Raw genomic sequence first — 18,085 nt, 5'->3', positions numbered from 1 at the left:
GTAAAATAATGAGACTGGCAGGCCACATGCCAAGCGCTCCATTTTCACCATTGTGTTTGCTGCTCTCCCAAGGCATGGGGCCGTTTTTGTATATACTCTGCAGGGTCGGGAAAATGCGTTGGAACTGTACTTCTGATTTGACTTGTCAGTAACCCCTTTCAGTGTCCAGCTTCCCCGGTGAAAGTAGAAGTTCCAGCAGGAATGGTGCAAAGGTTCCTATAAGCAGCCATAATAGAAAATAAAGGTGTTCGCTTTACACAGAAAGGGAAATTCCCTGTCAAATGGAGGGCGAACGGGAGAGTTTCATACCTAATCCCAGATCCCGGTTGGGATGAAGTTGGCGACCTTGGGACTGGGGTTAGGACCGTGCCTCGTGCATGGTGTGGGACAGAAACTTCGAGACGGGCCATAATGTAACGTGTTGACTGCTAGAGTGCATGGTAGGGCTCTGTTTATTCTGTTCACACTAATAAAACGTGTGGACTGTCATGGTGCTGCCTTTCCCTTGTCTGGCATGTGCTCAGCTGCATGGACCCTGTCTTCAGAAAAGAATGTAAATCCATACCCCATAGGGAAGGTTCTTTCTTAATTTAGTTGCAAATAGGTGAGAAGCTTGACTGTCCTTTGGGGCAAGTTTGTCCTTGATGAGAGTTTCAGACATTTTGTGTGTTTTATTTTATTTAGTTATTTTTAAAAAGATTGTATTTATTTATTTATTTGTCAGAGAGAGAGAGAGAGAAAGAGAGGACAAGCAGGGGAGTGGCAGGCAGAGGGAGAAGCAGGCTCCCCACTGAGCAAGAAGTCTGATGTGGGGCTCCATCCCAGGACCCCGGGATCATGACCTGAACTGAAGGCAGATGCTTAATCAACTGAGCTACCCAGGCGCCCCATTTTGTGTGTTTTAGAGAGAGTGTCAGAGTTTGCTTTTTTTCTCTTCCTCTTTTTTCTTTTCTTTTTTTTTTTTTTTTTAAAGGAATATGACACATAAGGGCTTAAAGCCAAGTCAGAGGATCCCACATCACACCTGTGATTGCTCAGTTGTTTGCTCATTTCTAACCTCCTTTCGTGCTTTGGTGCTCTCCCTTTCCTCCTCCTAAGCCCCAGGCGTCCTTTGTTCTTTTTCCCCATGTTTATGATCCTTAAAACCAGGACCACTTGCCCCCTGCTTTTCCATACTGTTGTCTACTCCATTTTTGTTTTCCTCTGTTCCAGGCAGCTTCTTGACTGCCTTTAGCCTCCTGTGGTTTCTACCCCCTCACAAGGTCAGCATGCATGAGGCTCGTCCGGGCCCAAGCCCCCTTTCCACCCTCAGCACCATCACGCGTGAGCCCCATCTCCTATTGTTTCCCAAATTACCAAGAGAGGAGCCTGATGGGTTGGGCTCACTTTTTCACATCAGGGTCTGAAAATCGATTGTGAGCCTTCAGCTTGGCTTCCCTTGCTTCACAGATTGTCCCTGGGGAATCAGGTCATCATGGGTCCTCAGGGTGTGGGCAGGACTGGCCTTTAGGACGTCATCTGCCCAGGACATGATAAAAGCTGAGCGCTTGGCAGAGCCTTTTCTTTAGGTAGAACAGATGGATAAATATGTATTTTATGCATAGATGGTATATGTATTATACATATGTAAAAATATATGTATGTATGTGTGTCTATAAAGAATTTTGTTAGCATAATGATCAAGGAACTATCTCAAATGTTACTTATTTCTTCTTGAGAGAGCCCAGAAATGGGACAAGGCAAGCGGATATTGTGGTGACACTAATAGAATTGGTATGTCTGAGTGAACACTTTCAAGGGGCATTGATCATGGGGAGGCTTTTGGTTTTAAAGAAAACATACTGATATGGGCAGGAGAGGAGAAGAGCATATGATCAAAATGATGGAGGGTGAAGTTCTCAAAGCATTAGCAGGGGTTTGCACTTGCCACCTTCCCTTAGCTGAAGAGGAAAACTGAGGTGCAGTGTCTATGCAAAGCAAAAGTATAAATTGGCGTTGGAAATGGTAGAGATTTTTTTTTTGTGCAAAAAGCTTTATTGTTTCCATTTGGTCGGCTGCTCTGGAGGAGGCTCCAGAGTGGCTCAAAAGCTGCGTCACGGCTGCAGGGAGAGGCTCAGGCAGGAGCCCTGGCACCAGGGCGATGCCAGACGGGCGTCTCAAAGGGTGAGCCTTTGGAAGAGACACCCACCCAGCCCAGCCTGGGGGCCGCCAGCCTGCGGAGCTAGCCAGCTGGTTGCCATCTTCTTGCTGAGCTTCGGCGCTCGGATGGGACGTGGTTCTCCGGGACTCACAGCGCTGGCGGGCTGCGCGGGTAGAACCGGGGCAGGCCGACCCAGAAGGGCCAGCTTCAGGTTCTTCTCCAGAACCGCGCAGCTTCCACGGGACGGGCGTCCCGGAGGAGGGCCTGGCTGCCGCGTTTTGGCCTCTACGAGACGTGCTGGGCACCCTTGTGCTTCTCCTCGGCCGATCTGGGGAGGAAGTGGCCCACGCCTTCCAGAGCCACGCCAGCCTGGTAGAAACAGAAGACCAGAGAGAGGTAGGTGCAGGCGGCCTGCAGGTGCGCGGACCAGGCAGCTGACAGGGGGCGCTACCTCGGCGGAATAATTCTGACCAATCTGGGAGCTCGTGGTTGGTGGCCAATAAGGAAGCTAAGCTCAAAAGATGGTGTTGGCTGGTTCCAGAGGCAGAGGGTGGCTGAGAGGACGGCTCTGCGCATTACGACTGGAAAAGAGGTTGGAGGGTAATGGGAGGCTGGAAGGGGCGTCCCTGGGTCTGCTCCTTTCAAACACTGTTGGAGCGGGAGACAGACCCGCAGGGCCCCCAGCTGGAAATGGGGGAGAGTTTATTTTATATATTTGTTTAAAAAAAAGATTTTATCTATTTATTTGAGAGAGAGAGAGTGAGCGAGTGAGAGAGAGAGCAAGAGTGGGAGGGGGAGAGGGAGAAGCAGACTCGCCACAGAGCAGGGTGCCTGGCACGGGGCTCCATGTTGGGACTCTGGGATCACGACCTGAGCTGAAGGCATTCGCTCACCCAGGTGCCCCAAATGGTGGAGATTTTATAAAAAGAAGGCACGGGACAGGCTGGAGCGTCCCAGGATCTGGCACCTGTTTACAGGGCTAGGGAGTGCTTAGGTTTAAGGGCCCTGACTCAGTAACTGGAGGTAGGCAGGAAACTGCCAATTCATCATTTTACAGGGAGAACCTACTCCCACACGATTCACAAAACTCCCTGTTGTCAGCCCCCAGGAGAGGCTAAACATTAACCTGATGGTGATTTGGTGGCTATCGAGTCAAAGCAAAGGGTGTTTAACGAAGACAGTCTGGAATCAGGGGCATTATAACCCTCTCCCTGGACAGTGCTAAGTCCAGACTAACGACCTCCAAAAGCAAAGAGATGAAAAACAACAAAATGATTACAGCGTTGGAGCCAGCCAGTCTGGGGTTCGAGTCCTGACTCCACAGCTTCCTCGCTGAGTGATCAACCTCACCGGGCCTGTTTCTTCATCCGGAAAGGAGCATCTCAGCATACGTAGGACCCATCTCCCAGGACTGCCCAAGAGAAGGCACGTGCTGTGCCTAGCACAGGGCCTGGCACTTGATTTGTGATCGTGTCTCTCAGTATCATTAGATCTTCCTCTGCCCCTTTTCCACGGGCTGTCTTCAGTTTCCAGTTGAACTATTGTTGAATTCTTTAGCTATGTTAACACCATTGTTTATGCAGCCACCTTAACAAATACTATAGCTCCGGTGTCCCTAGAAGTCATCCTTGGATGAAAACTCCTTCGGTTCCCCATTTAAAGACTGTTGCCTGTACCGAAGCTCTTGGGGCAGACCAACATCCTTCTTTATGGAAAGATTTCATAGAAAGCAATCATGTTCCCCTGTGTGTGTGTGTGTGTGTGTGTGTGTGTGTGTGTGTGTGTGTGTGTGTGTGTGTGTAGGTGCCAAAATACGGATAACAGATTGTCAGTTGCCTTGGTGCTTCTTGTAAGTTGACAGAGGGGGGAAGGTGCCTAGCAGGGGTGGTTAAATTTGGAAAGCACAAACCCAGGGCCTGTGGAAAGTAGAGAAAAGAATCATTCCTTAATGACTTTTATGTCGTTGCTGCTGTGGCTTCTCTGAGTATGAGTTTGAGGATGGTTAAGGGCTAGCTATCTGTGTGTGTGTGTGTCTGTGTGTCTGTGTGTGTGCGCGTGCACGCTCACAGGGCTGGAGGTCAAGCTTGTGTTAGGTGCTAGTGGGTGTGGGGCACAGGTGCCAACAAATCACAAGTGGGCCTGTCCCTGTCGCCTCCAGTTTGCCATGAAGTAAGTCAGGTGTCCTTTTCGTTCACAAAGAATCAAGATGCAATTTCTAATTGAAATAGGTATTTTTCTAGTGCTGATGGCTTTCTGAGAGAGCAAAAGAAAAGGATGTACACGATAATTACTTAAAATAAGCTCATTAGAGTAGCTTCTGGCAGCATGCTGCAATCTGATTTTCCAAACCGACGCTTGGAACCCCTGGTATGAGAAGCAGATTATTTGAAACTGGGGCGATCCTCAAAAATCCGGCAGGTGAGGTCCCAGCAAATACAATTTGGTGATAAAAGGAGGGACCATTCCGACACGTGGAGAACAATTCAGTCCCCGGTTAATAATTCGTTAAGACTTTCTGGACCCTGAGCAGGTCAAATAGATGGTTGGAAATACAGACGAAGATGGAGTTCAGATGTTTGGGGTTGTTGTAGGGATCGGCAGGCTGCAGTCCGAGGTGTCTGAAGGTAAGGGGAGGGAGAAGGAATGAAATACAGAATAATAGATATTGAAACCCTGGCCAAGAAGCCCCCCGGGGGATTCGTGTTGAATACTGTATTTTCTATGATAGTCTTGAAAGGATAAAGCAGGGGGGAAGAATCAACACAAGCAGAGAAAATGAAAAAATTCCAGTGTCTGATGAAAAACCAGCAGGCTCAAGGTCTGTATTAGCCTGAACCCGAAGGAGGAGCACGAGCGGAAGGCGGCCGCACGCTGAGAGCTGTCGATAGGGGGCACTGCGGCGCGCTTCTGATTGACAGCGCTGCCAAGAAACAGGATTGATTACCCAGAGGCCCAGCGCCGCCCGCAGACTTGCCTGAGCCGCGTGGCCGCCAGTGTCGGGGAGGCCCAATCGCCTGGCCAATAATGGTAGAGGAGACTTCCTGAGTGCAAATACATTCTCCATAGAAGACCCCAGAACGCCCGCCCCGGCTTGAGAGGGCACTGCTTCTGCATTCCCCCGGGAGAGGGTGCGCATCCCACCCTGTACTCCCCCACCCAAATAAAAGACGTTCTTGGGGGAAACAGAAAGCAGTAGCCTGCGATTAGACGATGTGGAGCGCTTACAGACAGTTCCGAGAACATGCTAGTGCGTGGGGGGCAGATGGCGTGTGGAGGAAGAGAAAATTATGTCGGGGAGGGGGTAGCTGTTAGGTCTGTCTGAACCGATCCAGCTTTCTGTCATTGGCACCTTCATATTTTAACCTTGGCATTTGCTTTGCTGCATTTCTGTAGGGTCCACAATTGCTATATTATTGGGGAAGAAAAATCGGTAATACATTTTTTTTTTCAATTGGCTAGAAATAAACACATTTTTCTTTGAAGGCTATTATAATGATTATTCCTCAACAATATGCATGCATATTTAATTATATTTTTGGTGGGGGTGGTGGTAGTTATTTCAATCCATCTTCCTCTCTTGGAAAGAGGCCCCGAGCTCTGACTTTAATTATGCCACTCTTGTTTGGTTCAATTGATTTTGAATATTATTGTGATTGTGTTTTGTTATGAATGTACTTTCTTCTGGCTGAAATTACGGTGGTACATGAACCTCATGTCCTTCTCATGGGGCTGCTTCCTCTGATTTATTATTTTTTTTTTTAGTCCGTGGAATCTGAAATGTAAATAGGTCAATGTGATGTCAATTCGTAAGTTAAACAAGGGAATTTCAACACGCCAGAGTTTGCTTAAAGTTGGAAAATTCCCTAACTTGCCAAAAAACTCATCTGACTTCAAATTCAGGGAGAACCACTTGAATCCATCTCTCAGCCTCAGTTTTCTCCTCTGTGGAATGGGGATAATAGTATCTCCTCTGCCTTTTTCCCGGGAGTATTTTGAGGATTAAATGAAATCAGTGGAGCATTGCTATACAGTGTACTTTATCCTTTTCTCTCTCAAAACAATAATCAAATAATCTAGACCAAGAGCCTGGGGTTTACTCAGCTCCCTGGCCCAGTCGGAGGGCCTTGGTTGCTTCCTCCAGTTTTTCTTTCAATCTGAGAGGCCGGGTGCGATGTATTTAAGAGGGCAGAAGCCGGACTGGACTGCCTGGGGTGAATTCCAGCCTTAAACACTTGCCAGCTGAGTGACCCCTGAAAATGATTTGTCTTCTGTGCCTCAGTTCCCATATCTGTACAATGGGGATAACTCTACTGCTTTATAGGATTGTTATAAGGATTAAGTGAGCTAACATAATAGCACTTAGAACACTGCATAGGAAATGCTACATAAGTATTTGCTAATATTATTATAATTTTTCTCACTTGAACTAATTTTTCTCACTTCAACTGGTCTCTCCTTTTTGTCTATCCTCATGTTCCAAATCTTTTTACTTTTTTTTTTTTTTAAGATTTATTTACTTATTTAGGAGGGAGAGTACGTGTGCGTGCGAGCTGGGGGACAGGCACAGGGAAAGAATCCCAAACAGACTCCCGCTGAGTGTGGAGCCCAACGTGGGGCTTGATTTCACAACCCTGAGATCATGACCTGAGCCAAAATCAAGAGTCGAATACATATCTAACTGAGCCACCCAGGGGCTCCTCCAAATCTTTTTTTACCTGTGCTTAACATCCTTCTCCACTCCCCTTGGCCAAGGTTCTTTAAGCCTTAAAATTGTCTGATTCTTATACTGACTTATTTATTGTTGTGTAACAAATTATTCCAAAATTGAGCAGCTTAAAACAATAAGCATTTATTGTCTCTCAAAGTTTCTGAGGGTCAGGAATTAGGGATTTGCTTAGCTGGGTGGTTCTGGATCAGGGTGTCTCACAAGGCTGGAGTCAAAGTGTTGACCAGAGAAGGCTAGGGCTGGAAGATCTGTTTCCAGTATGATCACTCACATGGCTGTCGGCAGGAGGCCAAATTTTCTTACGAAATGGCCTCCTCCACCAGGCTGCCAGGTATCCTCAAGATGTGGCAGCTGGCTTCCCCCAAATCAAGTGGTCCCAAAGAAAGTAAGGTAGAATCTACCATGCCTTTTATAACCTAGCCTCAGAAGTGACATACTGTCGCTCCTGATGTACTCTATCGGTTCATAGCCCAACCCTGCTACACTGTGGGAGGGGACTGCACATGGGGATGAAGGCCAAGAGGCAGGCTTCCCTGGGGACTGTCTTGGAGGTTGGCTACCATATACTTTTAACTTGTGTTCAATTTTATTTCTTCAAGACCCTCTCTATGAGCTCTACCACGATGGGCGCTAATGTAGTATCCATAGACGTAATCCCCATGAAAGCAGAGTTGTGGCAGAACATGCGGCAGAATGTGCAGACTTTGGAGCTAGACAGTACTGGGTTTGAATTTCTGCTCCACCACTTATAAGCTCTGTGGCCATGAGCACTGGCCTAGTTTCTCTGAGTCTCAGTGCTCTTTCTTTTCCTTAAGATTTATTTATTTATTTTAGAGAGAGGGAGAGAGCACGGGTGGGGAGGGAGGAGGGACAGAGAGAGAAGCAGAGAGAATCTCAAGCAGACTCCTCGCTGAGCACTGAGCCCAATGCAGTAGGGCTCAGTCTCATGACCCTGAGATCATGACCTGAGCCGAAATCAAGAGTCAGACGCTCAACCAATTGAGCCACCTTGGCCCTGCTGAGTCCCAGTGCTCTTACCTTAAAACAGGCACAGTATTTAGCTACCTTGTGCGGTTGTGAGGATTAGCAGTGATTACAGGGCCCAGATGCTGGCTGGTACAAGCTGGGCTTGAATCTATGATAGATATGACTATTATTATCATGTGTTAAGTAGCTAACGGTTCCTGAGTCCATATAATCATGTGTTAAGCTCATTTAAAGTGAATAAAGGACCTTAAGGAGTGAATGAATTACGGAATTTCAGGCTCCACGGTGGGCCGGGTTAAAGGAACTTTTCAAAAATACATGCTTGTGTGTGGGTGGGCGCACACGTGTATGTACGCTTTTCAGTTTCCTGTAACTCATGCATACAGCTTCCTTCTTCTCTTAACAAACTGGCCCTCTCCAGGGCCTTCCCAGGCCAGGGAGTCTCAGCTAAGGTCAGAGGGTGCAGGTTGCAGTTGGGCTGTGTGGGATCAGTCCCTGAACGGCTGATGGTGGTAGAAATGTTCACCATAGGGACCTCTCAGCTGGCATATGTAGGTAGTTTTAGCTTCCTTTGGCTACATTCCTGCCATGTGCTGGACACTGCATTGGCCACTTTGCTCATGTTCGCGCGGTTAAGCTCAAAAGTGTTTGGGATAGGTGCCGATCTTGTACTCACGTTTTGAAGACAAGGAGACTGAGCTTCAGAGACATCAAGAAATTTACTGAAGGCGACACAGCTGATCATGTTACCTGCATAAACATCAGCTGTGGGTGCTACCATGTCTCTGAAATGGAGCAGCTGAAGAGAACAGAGTAGAACGAGAGCAAATACTGTCGGCCTTGGTTCATTTCCCAGATGACCAGAATAGTTTCTGACTAAGGTCACTTCCGGGGCCGTCAGTGTGCTTCTCTTAAAGACTCTCTCTTCCTTTGTCCAAGAAGCCACATGTATTCTTTTGTCCGTGTGGACGTGGCCATTGCCCTTCCTCTTGACACAGGCGGTATCGGACAGAGGTTGAAAATAGCAGTCACAGAACGGAGACTCGGCATTTTAAAAAGTCATTCTCTTGACAGAATTCTCGGCATATTTGAAACGCCCGGTTCTTGTCTGTTTTTAGTTCACTTCAGCCTTTCGGGAGCCACGACTCAGCCCGGCTTGGTCTGACTTCGAGTCTGCGGCACGTGTCCCGGGGGCGCGGCACGTGGGCGGGGCCCCGCGGGGCAGAGCCACGCCCCAGTCTGCTGGGCGTTCTGCCCGGCTCCGCACCGTACTGTGCTCTCCCAGGCCCGCCTGTCAGGACCTGACCCCCTGGGCTCTCTGATGGATGGAAATAAACACAGCTGGCTGACGCTTGAAAAACCATTGCCAGGGATTTGTCCCTCTCTGGCTTTTTCTAGCCACCACACTATTTATTTCTTGATTTTTTGATTTAACAGAATTGCACCCTTTGTGATTCATTTGCTGTGGGTGTCAGTCCACAGCTAAACAGAGACTCTAAAACAAAGCAGTCCGGAACGGGGACTAGCGTATTTGAAAAGTGCCGTCGCCAGCCCAGCAAGCTCCTTCAGTCTGGGGGAGCTTGTGAATATTCTGCAATACTCCATCAGAGAGAAGCCTCTCATTCAACATGGAGTGGAGATGATTCTAACCGCCTTTCCTCATCCAAGCAGAGGAGAGCATTTTTTTGCCACCCTCCTCTCCCCCCACCCACAGCCCCAGATACCACAGGTCAACACGAAGCTCTCTGAGACCGAAATGCCATGCACTCTGACGTTGAATAGATACATAATAGGGAATGGACGTGCCTTCCGAGCCAGCCAGCATCTCGCTTCTCAGGAGGTCTTCTTTCCTCTTGTGCTACGTGACTCCGCAGGAGTTGCTCTAGTTTTGCTAAGAAAAGGAAGGAGGTGAATGATCAGAGACAAACAAGGTAGGCTCCAGACAGCGCGAGGACTGTTTGGCAGTTCCTGGGTAGAGCTGATGCTGCCCGTGCCCACCACTGGGCACCGGCGGCCTTCCCGACTCCCAGGTACTTGTGACGAGTTAGCTTTTGTTTGAGCTGGAAGGTTACTGACGCAGAGTCTTTCCTAGGAGGCATTTGCAATCATTGCAACTTGCAGAAATATAACTGGGGTGGCTCCACCTCTCCACCTTCCCAGAAATTTCAGTTGACCTTAGCATTTCTCATTTCATGCGAGAAGAGGCATGATTTATGGATCCTGCTTGGTTTCAGAATGTAGCGAAAAGAAATACATTACGAACAGGAGTTGTGAGTGCCACGTTACCTATTTTTAGATAGGCGAATCTTAATTGGAAACATCACAAATAGAAGGTGGAAGAAGGATGAAAGGGAAAAGTTATGCTTTCTACACAGGGAAGAAAACTTAACTGGGGGGTGGCAAGTTTTTATCTTTAATTCTATTTTTCTCATCAGTTTCGTTGGCAGATGGTTACCTTGATGAATTGTGGGCTCTGTCGTGAGGTGGGACCAAGCTTTAATTTTTTTTCCCTTCTCCGCCTTTTTGAGAAGACACACCTTAGAAGGCAAATATGTTTTCTCCCCAACGGAGCTAATTTTATCCCATTCCATTATCCACCATTGATTTGCTTTCCCAGGTTTTGAACGAAGCTGAGATATATGTGGCTGTTTGCGTACTTTGTGACTCCTGCATAAACACCAGTTGTTGATGCTTTAATTTCTCTGAAATGGAGCGGTAAATTGAAAAGTAGAACAAAACCAAATATTTGTTGTGCTGGGGTCGTTTCCCAGATGACTGGAATGGTTTCTGAGGAAGGTCACATTAGCGTTTTCAAGAGTGCCTCTTCCGTAGAATCTAAATATCTTTCTCTGCTCAAGAGGCCACACCTCCCCCCTCCCTTTTTTCATACATAGCAGCTTCCATTTGACATAGATGATATCATCCTCAAGTTGAAAACGAGAGCAACAGAATTAAATGACTGGGTTTTTGAAAAGTTATTCTGCTCTCTACAGAATTCTCAGCATATTTGAAATGCACAGTTCTTGGAAGTATTTAAAAGATGTTAGGCTTTATGGAAGAATCATTTTCATGTCAAATGTTTCTCTTTACCTGAAGTTCAGTTCAGTGGCTGAAGGGAAGGGAGCCTGAGAATTGAAAGAAAGACAAAAGGGAAAATTGATTTGGAAAAGGTTTCTCCTTTTCATTTTTTGAGCTTGGCGGGTTTTTTGAGATGTGCGTGAATGCCTCAGTAGGATGTTGTCTGATTATAACGTGGCTCCCACAGCTGGGGAGAACATTAGCACGGTATGGCCTGGTGTCACTTTCTGACAGGGACAGGGGTTGCACTAAATTCTAACGCCTTTCACAGGGACTGAGGTACGAGTATTTTACTTTAAAATGATTTCCATGAACATGAAGGATTGAAATTACTTTCCACAAGTCCTGTCTGAAAGGTGAATGGATTCACACAGAAGAGCAATGTTTTGTCATCTCCAGACCTATTCCCGACCCTGCAGGGAGGGGATGAAATTGTGTTCATTCCTGTACGCCTGGAGGAAGGGATCCAACCATACTGAGTGGCCATTAGGGGCTAGGCAGCGGCCCAGGTGCTTTACGGATGACATCATTTGGTCTTCTCAGTGTTGTGTGGTCGTCTTACTTCCCTCAGTTTCAAATGAGGAAACAGAGGCCAACTCAATGCTTCATACACATCAGGTACTCAGTACCTTGCCCTGAGGTGTGTTGGTTAACACGGGGTCTCTAGAGCTAGTCTTCCATAATCTGGGGTCTCTAGAGCGGGGTAGAGAGCTAGCCTTCCATAATCTGGGGTCTCTAGAGTGGGGTCTCTAGAGCTAGCCTTCCATAATCTGAGTCCCAGCTGTGCTGCTTACTAGCTGTTTGATCTTAGATTACTATGTGCAAACCTCAGTTTCCTTCACCATAAAATAGGGAGACTAACAGTTCTTTAATCACTCTATAAGGTGAGCATTATATGACATTATCCAAGTGATGTGCTATTGTTATTGTTACAGGTAGATGAATGGATGGATGCTATTATTAATTTCCCTAGGACCATGAACTGTAGGGTAGCCATGCTCTCTCATCCACCACTAAAAGACATCGGGGCCCAGTCAGCAACACCCGGTCCCTGTTGGTCAAGGCACGAGATGTGTGGGATTAAATTTGGAGACCTTGGAGCCCCCAGCCTGGTTCTCTCCCTATCAGTGCCCTGAGATTACTGGCCGCTATTGAATTTCAGCTCGTTTCTGGATTGCATTCTTTTGAGTCCTACTTCCTTTTGTGTGTTGAACACGCACGTAGCGATGGATGTGAGACCCATTGTGGTGGCTGTTCGTTGTTAATTTCATGATAGTTTTTGCAGAAGAGAATCACTCCTCTAGAATGTGAAGAGGGCTTTCTGCAAGGTGAGAAAATGGTGGGAAGCCCTATCCTGGGGTGCACGGGACAAATAAAAACAAATAATTTCGAGGAGTTAAATTTTCACTCTCCCTGAGGCTCCCAAGGTGCGGTAGTTTATTTTCATTATGTCTCTTGTAAAGGCAGCGCCAATATGAACAATGTGAACAAAACAAACTAACATTTTTGTTTGCTACCATCTGAAAGTTCCTTAGGGCCCATAGACTCATTTGCGAAAATTCATGTGTGCAAAACTCATTTGCAAAAGCAAATAAAATATGTGATCACGAATGCTCTTTACCTGACTGGCCTAGGGGACTAGCTGAAAATGAGTTTGTGCCTTTACGTCTGCTCTATGGCGTAGCGTAGCTGTCTCTGGCTGTCCGATCTCCTTAGCAAATGAACCCTCATCGAGCCACTTTATTTGTCAGACAACGCGATGGTTTGAAATCTGGTTATAACTCAGATGGTTGTTATGTCACCGTACTGATTTGTGAGTTTCCTTTTTGAAAAATTGCATTCAATCATCCCGCTCTCTAGCTTTGGAAACATCTTTGCAAGTTCATTCCTTCAAAGGTCCAGCAAAGGAAACATCTCTGCGTTCAGCTAAGTTTGGCTTTTATGTCCCTTTGGGTTTGCATATGCTGCTTTCTTTCCTCATGAAAACTGTGGCTACAAGTAGGGTATGCCCAGGAACCCCGAGTGAAGAAAATTAGAAAAAAAGAAACACTTACATATCAAGTATGTAGTACCTGGGGATAATTGGACACTACCAGAAAACTTACTAAAATCTCAAAGTCTTTGGACTTGCTTTTTCCAAAGCAATTAAAATACGAGGCAGGGATGAAGTAAGACATGCGATCTGCCAGACGGTGTGATACACAACTATAATTCTGCTCAACCTTTAAATTTGCGGCTTTTTGCAGCCAGATTGATTCACTTATTCAACAAATCATATATGTTGAATACCTATATATTCCAGACTCTGCTCTGGGTAGCAGGGATATAAAAATGAAAGAGCAAACAAAAATTCCTGCCTTCAAGGAGCATACATTGTAATGGGGGAATAGATTTAGCAGACTAATCTTTTGGAAATATTACTCCCCCACCCCACCCCCGCCGCCCCTGGCTCCCCTGGGTATTAGTGACACTATTTCATCATAAAGTTATTGAGTGTCTTTTATGGTCTGAATTCTGAAGTGTAACTTTATCAAGTTACAGACCTCTTAGACTTTTCTCATTGACTTTTGGAAATCAGTAGAAAAAAATGGCATTTGCTTTCTGGTTAAACTTTAATGGAATCCATCGACTCCACTTAGGATTTTTTTTCCTGGCCTGTGGCAACATATTTTCCAGTCTCAGAGGTGGAAGCCATCTTCCTGTTGAACTCCCATTGACCATATAGCTCTCTGCTCAAGACACCTGGCTGCGGGTGATACTATTTTGTGAAGGCGGGACCCACTGGCACAGTACTAGGTGACATTATGGTCATTAGCTACATGAGATCTGATTGAAATTTCTCTACACCAGTGTGTCATCTCAGTTGTGAGAAGTGTAACAAATGCTTGGTAACAATTGATAGTAAATTTTGTGAATGATGAATGTTTCTTTTCAAAAAATTACATTGGGGGGCACCTAGGTGGCTCAGTTGGTGAAGTGTCTGCCTTCAGCTCAGGTCATGATCTTGGGGTCCTGAGATTGAGCCCCACACCAGGGCTCCCTGCTCAGCGGGGAGTCTCCTTCTCCCTCTGTCTCCCCTCTGCTCATGCTCTCTCCCTCTCAAATAAATAAAATCTTAAAAGAAGTTACATTGGATCGAAATAAAGATCGTTCTTATAGTGTTAGAATAATGTCAGTTTCCTCTCCTATATTCTTTTTTTTTTTTTAAAGATTTTATTTATTTGACAGAGATAGAGACAGCCAGCAAGAGAGGGAACACAAGCAGGGGGAGTGGGAGAGGAAGAAGCAGGCTTCCAGCGGAGGAGCCTGATGTGGGGCTCGATCCCAGAACGCTGGGATCATGCCCTGAGCCGAAGGCAGACGCTTTAACGACTGAGCCACCCAGGCGCCCCCCTCTCCTATATTCTTGTATGTTTTCTTGGATGGGAAGGAAAGAGGATGAATTACAGATAGCTGCCTGAAAATTATGCAGAATTCAGGGTATGCTCATGGAGGAGGCAGCACATGCATGTGTCATTAGTCAAGAAGGAACAAAGACAAAGACCTCCTGCCTTCACGTTTCCACACTCTTTCTCCAAAGGCCCTGTCCAAACCCTTAGAGGAGCTGCTAATTGCTAATGAGTTGCAGAGTTGATGGGGTTTTACATTTCATCTCTTCTCATTTCCCTTCTGCAAACCCCCCAGGTGGAAGTGTCAATCAGGAGACAACTGCCTAAGGTAGGGAAGGAAGAAAAGATGAGGCAGAGATGAGAGGGACAGTCTATTCCAGGCAGATAAACAGCTGTTGAATAAGTGAGGCATCTCCTGGCCCGAGGAACATGTAATGAAATCAAATAAAAAATGAGTTCATTCCTAACTGCTTCGATCAGAGTCACCCATCCTCTTAGCCGAGTCTCTGTTTACCTTCTGCTCTGTGTGGTTCTTGCCACTGAGGAGATCCAGCTGTTTTCAAAGAACACAGTCCGCGTTGTGTTGCAGCCAGTCTTGCCATCTTGATGTAAATACTGTCAATTGCAGCCTGTTACATCTTCCTCCACTGACTACGTGAATTGCTTCCCGACGCTGGAGTTCCTCTAACGATAATGCAAGCAGAGAAACCACATCTCACGTTTGGAATTCTAGTAGCAAGGACTCCAGGAGTACCCCTGTAATCAAATATTTTCCAATCCCCCAAATTAAAAAAAAAGTATAAGAAAAGTCCAGCCTTGTGGTTGGAACTGCTGGAGGAGAAGATCAAAGAGATTGTTAAATAAAACTAAAGTGTTGCTGCTTATTCATCTGGCTAGAGAAAGAACTCCGGAAATTTCAGCCTCTGTGGGGTATGTGTCCCTGGATGTCAGTATCCAGAACGTATTTGTTAAACACCTTGAACGAGCTCGGGACTGACCTACAATAACTATGAATGTTCCTTTGTCTCTGCACGTTCTGCTTTGCCGCGTCTGTGGGGACGGGGCAGGTTTTGCAGGGTCATCGCCCTGCCTCATGGGGAGAGTGGCATTTCACCTCACAGGCGGAAAGACGCCTCCCCACAGCCTTCAGTATTTCCAAAGAAAGGTCTTCGTCATCTCTGAGTAACGTATTGCACCAGGGATTTTTCCCACTGTCAAGCCTCGATTCCGTGGTGAGCACTGTCGTGCTTTTCCCAGTTCCGTCTTCACTGAGCGCTCGTTCCCTGTCGTGTTTCTCAGGCCTTACTTTACCCTTCTTTGGCAAGAGGGCCGAATCTGCAGTGAGTCGAAGCTACTGGAAGTCGCATCTGTTTTTCTCCAGTGATTTAGGGATCTGCGAATAATAATTTTGGTGGTTACTGAGAATTCTGGAATCCCAACTAATTCCATACAAATGGAGGAGACTCCCTAAAGATCTAATTATAATATGTACATGTCATTAGTTTGTTGAGAAGTCTCATCTTGTTGGGGTTTATTCCAAGGGTAAAATGGTTTTATTTTCCCCACTCGCTGCTTTCAGCTGTATCGTGTTGAATTCTTCTTCCTGCTGGGAAGCGAGTTCCTTAGCAACATCTAATTTGCTGTCATTTTCAATTATTCGAATAGTCTCATTTGGGTATTTAAGGCCTAGTCCCATTCATTTAAAAAAAAGATTAATCTCAAATTTGATTCAAAGTGTATCCTCCTTCCCCCTCTGTTATTTGGAGGGAGTGTGTATGTGTGTGTGTGTGTGCGCGTGTGTGCTGGTTCTGAGACATCTTTCCTTCTCTCTTCTAGGACCTCTCTCCCCTGGAGTTGGAAGCTGAGAGGAGGGAGGGAGTTGGCTGAGAGCTTTTTACAAGGTTGTTAGAATATCAGTCGTGGGCAGACTGTAGGCCACACCCCCTCTGGCTTAGACAGATTCTTTCTGAGGGGGTGGTCTCTGTTGAAATGGTCTCTGCCGAGTGTTATATATAGTTTCTCAGCCAGCACCCTTCCCTCCATCTCCGTCCCTACAGACACGCGCCCTGCATCCCCGTGGCCTTGGCAGTGGTCGTGCCACCAACCCCTTCTCTAGGCTGTGCACACTAGAGCTTGGGAACCCCTCACAAATCAGGAGTGATGAGAGCCCCTTCTGCCTCCTGAGAGCTGAGCAGGACTAGATGCAGTGAGCCTTCCCCCATTTTCCTCCCAGGCACATCGCATGGGATTCCACAGAAATCTCTAGAGTTCGCTGGGCATCTGGCTCCGTGTTCATGTGAACCTCAAATGTCAGAGGACGCATGTCCAAGGTCCCCTCTTCTTTCTCATAGAGCACTACGCTCCTAGCTTCCACATAACCTCATGTCTCCCTGCTGCTCCATTCTGGTGGCCACACCGGGGGCGGGGGGCGGCGGGAAGTCCTGCCGCTTAGCCGGGGTCCAGCGGGGAAACACAATGCCAGGCCCCACTTCTCCTGGGCAGTCCTCCTAAATGATTGTCATGGCGCAGCCTACCCTCCTCACTGGGGGGAGGGGAAAGAGCCTGCCTTCTCCCTCAAACACTGGCCTTCCCCGCAATCCTGCGCCTCTCTTATTTCCTGTTAGACTGGTGGGTAAGGTTTGGGGGTGGGGTGGGAAGGGTGGTATGACAATTTATTTTTAAAGATTTTATTTTAAAGTAATCGCTACACCCAGTGTGGGGCTTGAATTTACAACCCGGAGAACAAGAGTCGCAAGTTCCAGCCAGGTGCCCCTGAGAGAACTTGTTTAATGGTAGGGCCATTTCTGCTGCCTTTTTTTTTTTTTTTTAAAGGTTTGTTTATTTATTTGAGAGAGAGAGAAAGCGCGCATGCATGAGCAGGGAGCAGGGGGAAAGGCAGAGGGACGTGGAGAGAGAGAGAATCCTCAAGGAGACTCCCTGCTGAGCACGGAGACTGACGCAGGGCTCGATCTCATGACCCATGAAATCATGGCCTGAGCCGAAATCAAGAGCTGGCCGCTTAACCGACTGAGCCACCCAGGTGGCCCTCTGCCGCCTCTCGATAAGCTGGCTAGCTCTAGGTGCTGGGGGCTTTCTCTAGAATGTGAAGTACTTAAGTGACTTTAATTTTGGTCCAGAGCAGAGTTTTAGGACGCTGAAATATGACACCTATTACACGTACATTAAAATGCATGCCCACAGATAGATGTGAAATGATTATGGGTATATATCCTAGGTCCCCAAAGATCAGGACACCCGCCCGTCATCCTTCTTATATACAATTCATACAAAAAACCTTAATCCAGACAAGGGCAAAGAAGGGCAGTGCGTTCTGTTTTTCCCATGATTACAATTTTTATTTTTCCAAATGTCAAATTTCAAAGTTTTAAAAACACATCTGCATTCCCAGTGCCCCAACCGCTGTCTTACTGAGAGGCTTTAATAAGTGAATAAATACGGACGTACTTTATGTGATCTACAAATACGTACAAGTGCCATGACTACATGGGATTGTATATGAGATTTTCTATGTGTAAATACACATACCTACAAGCCTTATTTCAGTTTGCTATGTGAAAATAAGTTGGTGTCTGGAATACATTTTTTATTTCATTGGTATATACCAATCAATTAAGACTACAACCAGTCTTGAGCCTGGCTGACGGGGTTTTAAGCCTGGCTCCATGGTTTTAGGCACATAGCTTAATCTCTCTGGGCCTCGATTTCCTCATGTGTAAACGGGGATAATCATAGTGTCTACCTCAC

At 46.6% G+C, this 18,085-nt stretch overlaps 1 protein-coding gene across 2 annotated transcripts in view; it reads left to right on the top strand.

Moving 5' to 3' along the window:
• The window catches only part of TPH2 (tryptophan hydroxylase 2), a 318,850-nt gene that overhangs the window by 26,583 nt on the left and 274,182 nt on the right, over positions 1-18,085 (top strand). The window lies entirely within an intron of this gene.

This window comes from Ursus americanus, chromosome 17 (assembly GCF_024610735.1).
Source record: "Ursus americanus isolate L20-20 chromosome 17, mUrsAme1.1.p, whole genome shotgun sequence".
Lineage (NCBI taxonomy): Eukaryota > Metazoa > Chordata > Mammalia > Carnivora > Ursidae > Ursus > Ursus americanus.
The sequence above is the reverse complement of the archived record's forward strand: the minus strand, read 5'-3'. Positions and strand labels throughout refer to the sequence as shown.